Below are 5203 nucleotides of genomic sequence, written 5' to 3' on the forward strand. Positions count from 1 at the left end.
TTTTTTGTTTTTTAGCAACATATAAGAATTTGAACAGTTTTAAAAATTACTATACTTTTACTTGTGCAATGAAATATTATTCTATGGCATTTTTTAGACGACATATTATACTCTGATGTTTTCTTGAATAACATACTATTTTGACAATATACTGCACTATGACAGTTTTTGAACCACATATCATACATGACAATTTTAGGCAACATCCTATCATTTTGCGCTCTTTGAACCACATAATAATGTATGGGTTGTTTTTTTTTTGCAAACATTCTATACTATGAACTACAGGCCATATTATGTTATGCTTGAAAAGTATACTATACCTTGACATTTTCTGAACTACATTCTATACCATGGCATTATACACAGAGTGCTTTGGTTACATGTTAATTTATAATCTAGATTTTTTTCTGTTTTGTTTTTTGACAGGATAACCACAGACCTGACCGTGAACACCGTTGACACCCACCTGAGGGAGACGCTGCCTAAGATCTCAAGGCTGCTTGGTCATGGTCTTTCTGGTCCTGCTCCATAACGCCTTCATCAACTACATCTTCTTTTGAAGAGACCCTCAGATGCTGCAATCTCTGGCCTTAAGGAGGAACTGCTACTTTCCCTCTGTAACGAGACGGCGGTTATTTTAAAGACCCAGCTCGTGGCGGGTTTGAGTGAAAATTTAACATCCATCAAAACGGAACTACAGACAATTACTTCTTGTACTTCTGATTCTAGAACTAAACGTATCTTCAACATGGATCATCTGCTTTTAATGAATCAGCAGCAACATCACAACAACAAATTAGACAATTTTCAACAAATTAATGAAACTGATGTCATTTAAAACTATTAGAGTCTGTTTTAGTGTCAAATTAAAGCTGATTACTGACAACTAGAACATTAACGTTACTGTTATCACATTTAAGTTTCCTGAACGTTACATGAACGTCAACCAGCCACAGTTTTATGAACTTAATGAACCACATTACAGGAACACAACACACTTCAGCTGTTGAAAGGAAACAACACAAACATCGTTAGCTTGATGCTACATTTAGCTGCTAATCAGGACTGGTCAACTAGCTCGGTTAGCATCGCTAATTCACATTAAAGCTAATATTCACTGGATGCTAACTCTCTTCTCTGATCAACACATACAAATAAACTCCATCAACTCCTGGGGTTCACTGCTCACATTATATCTGACTGTGAAGTTGAACATAAAGTTCATTAAAACTGGCACCGATCAGTACATTTTCATTTATTACCAACCAGCTGTTGGAGTCCTTTAGTGTCTGTTGGTCCAATCAGCCAAAGGACTGAATTACTGAACTGAAAACTGATTAAAACAAGACAACAGACAGTAAAACTGTCTGTGGAAAATGTGCTGCTGCTCCACCGATAAATACCAACAAACTAAAACAAACTTGGTGGAAGTGTTGCTTTAAGTCATTTTTTTTAAAATAAATAGCAAATATGAGGCTTCTATTTTTCTGGAAGTAAAAGGAAACGTTGCTTATCCGTAGTTTTGCTAACTTAACTTTAGCTGCACTTTAACCATGTTCTAACTGATAAATCATTTTTATATTAAAATAGCTGCACTTCCTTTGTATATTTGGTCATTTCTTATGTTGCTGCTGTTTCATTGCAATTATATTTTAATAATATCACTATAAAGACAGATACTTGAAAAGAAAAAAAACTGGCTCTGAAATACTCAATTAAGTGATACATCATCTAGTGTTAAAATGAATAAGAATTCTTAATAATATAAAATGTAATTGACTGAGCTGTATTAATTAAATAAAAATATTTCAAATTGAAAGAAACACAACATTGACTGAAAGATTTCAGTCAATTAAACCTTAAATTCATTTACCTAAGAAAACCATCCTTTAATGTCTTACCTTAAAATCACCTACATTTAAAAAAAATATATTTACAAAGTTTTATGATCACAGGTTCTGTCTGAAAATAAGTGGCATCATTTTAAACCGTGAAACCAAATTAATGAAATGTAATGAGCAACCAGTGGGCAATACTGGATTCTACAAAAACATTAACAACTGAATGCAGAACACTGGACACAGAAATTCTCTGCAGACAGTTGTTTTTCATCTAAATCTTAATACAATTAATGTATTGACATATTTATGTGTGTATGCATGCATTTATTGTTTTATTTAGTACTTTTAGCATATCAGAGTGCTGAATGAGTTTTTCTGATGTCCCTTACCATAAGGACTACAGGAAATGATTAGATGATGATAAACTGTGAGCTGCTGGTTGGGTTCTCTCTGTTGTCATGGTTCTTACATGTTGGTCTCCTGATGCTGCCTTACTTCAGCCAGTCCATGAGCAACAGAAAACACAGTTTGTCTCTTACCCACCGCCAGCGGTTCGAGTCTTCCCAATCACGTCTGCAATTTTGAAAATGTTCTTGCTTCTTTGAAGGTGGTGGAGTTTCGCTTGTAGACATTTTTAGATGCACGGGTGCAGCACCTTCTGTAACTAGACAACCAGAGACAGGACCGGACACACAGAGAAGTCTGAGATCTACCCGCTGGACCTGGCATCGGGTCCTCGCTACATAGGTCCTACGTCGAAGAAATTGGCTGCCCTTAATATTTCCTGTCTTTTATTTTGTTCATTAAACAGTTTTGATGAGTGTGTGACAGACGTGTACAGGGCATTTATGAAAATACGGAACAATTTGCGTCACAATTAATTGTCAAATAAAGGACGATTCCGTATTTTAAAGGACGGGTGGCAACCCTAAAAGCGGCACCGATACGAAAATAAACATTTACTTACCGAACTATTAGAGTCCTTTCAGTGTCTGCTGGTAGAATCAGCCGAAGGCAGAAAACTGGTTAAAACAAGCCAACGGGCAGGAAAACTGTCTGTGGAAAATGTTCTGCTGCTCTACCGATAAATAAACCAACAGTATTGTATCAGAATTAATCCAAACGAGGAGAGCAGAGTCTCTGCTTCCTCCTCCATAGGACCTGTCAATCATGCCAGACCGGCCTGTCAATCAAGTAGTCCCGCCCCCTGGCTTCGCAAAACTTTAACGCTCTATAAAAAAAAAAAAAAAAAAAAATCAATATTGATTTGATATAAGATCGGCCACATGATCTCTCATTTTGACCATGAAAACTCACGAAAAAAATTATATACAGTCTATGCACCGTACTATGTTTGGCTCCACACTTGCTGATGACCACTTCCGGTCTCAGAAAATGAAAAAACGGACCTGTTTTCGTTTCTGTCTCTTACTGATTATACTTTTTTGTTATTCTAAATATAAAATGAAAATCAAAGCATTTTAAAAATTTCGTACATACCTTTTTGATCATGACAAGGAAAAACGCCTTGTATTTCAATTTTAATTTTTGTATTTTAAATCGAAAATCAAATAACCACTCGTTTTTTTTCAATACCCGTTTCAGAACGGAAAATCCAATTGCCAAAATATACACTGACCGCAAAGCCACAACACAATCACCTCTCACAAAATCCACACACCAGGTTAACAGCAGGGGTTACTTTTTCTCCAAACTTTATTGACAACAGAATGACGTTACAGTGTGAAAAGTATTGACAGCACAGTACAGGGAGTATTGGGAAATAATAAAATAAGCTTGTCTGTCATTTATACAGCATATTTAAATCAAGAGCTAAAGTGCGCTGCAGTGGAGAAGTAAAACTAAAGTTAACAATTAACCAAAAAACGTAAAATATTGAGGTTCAGACTCCACAGCGTTATTTACAGTGTGTTTTTACCTGTGTAACTTAACTGTTGAGTAAAACCCCATTTCCTCACTAAAATAAATATTAAGGCTGAGACCTGACAATATCATTTGTTAAATCTGACTAAATAATATATACATGAAAAATATAAACTATCCCCTATTTATTTTACTGTGGCATAAAAGAAAAGTTTGGTCATTGGGTGATTACAGGTGCCAACAGCCTTATTTTGTGTTGTCCCCCTTTTGTTGCCAAAACATCCCTGACCCATGGAGGCATGGATTTCACTAGACCCCTGAAGGTGTGCTGTGGTATCTGGCACCAAGAAGTTAGCTGCAGATCCTTTAAGCCCAGGAAGTTGTGAGGTGGGACTTCTATGGCTCAGACTTGTTTGTTCACCACATCCCACAGATGGTCGATTGGATTGAGTTCTGGGCAATTTGGAGGCCAAGAAAACACCTCAAATTTGTTGCTGTGCTCCTGAAACCATTCCTGGACCATTTCCAGTCATCATTTCCATGAAAGGGTGTACATTATCTGCAACAATGCTAAAGTAGGTGGTACGTGTCAAAGTAACATCCACATAGGTGGCAGGACCCAAAATTTCCCAGCAGACCACTGCCCAAAGCATCACACTGCCTCCACTGGCTTGTCTTCTTCCCCTAGTACATCCTGGTGACATGTGTTCCCCAGGTAGGTGATGCGCACGCACTCGTCCATCCACGTGATACAAAAGAAAACAGGATTCATCAGACCAGGCCACCTTCTTCCATTGCTCTGTGGTCCAGTTCTGATGTTCACGTGCCCATTGTTATTGTTTTCGGTGGTACACAGGGGTCAGCAATGGCATCCTGACTGGTCTGCGGCTATGCAGCTCCATACACAACAAACTGTGATGCATTGTGTATTCTGACACCTTTCTATCACAACCAGCATTAATATCTTCAGCAATCTGAGCAAAAGTAGCTTGTCTGTTGAATCGGACCACACAGGTCAGTATTTGCTCCCCACATGCATCAATGAGCCTTGGCCGTCCATGACCCTGTCGCAGGTTCACCACTGTTCCTTGGACCATTTTTGATAGATACTGACCACTGCAGACCAGGAACATCCCACAAGAGCTGATGTTTTGGAGATGCTCTGACCCAGTTGTCTGGCCATCACAATTTGGCGCTTGTCAAACTGGCTCAAATCCTTATGCGTGGCCATTTTTCCTGCTTCTAACACATCAACTTTGAGGACAAAATGTTCACCTGCTACCTAATATATCCAACCCACTAACAGGTGCCATGATGAAGAGATAATTAGTGTTATTCACTTCACCTGTCAGAGATCATAGTGTTATGCCTGATCAGTGTGTGTGTGTGTGTGTGTGTGTGTGTGTGTATGTATGAGTTGTGTAACTGCTTAAATTGAAAAATTTTCCTGAGTTTAAATCATCATGAGTCCCAAA

This window comes from Amphiprion ocellaris, chromosome 8, assembly GCF_022539595.1.
Source record: "Amphiprion ocellaris isolate individual 3 ecotype Okinawa chromosome 8, ASM2253959v1, whole genome shotgun sequence".
NCBI classification, from domain to species: Eukaryota; Metazoa; Chordata; class Actinopteri; family Pomacentridae; genus Amphiprion; species Amphiprion ocellaris.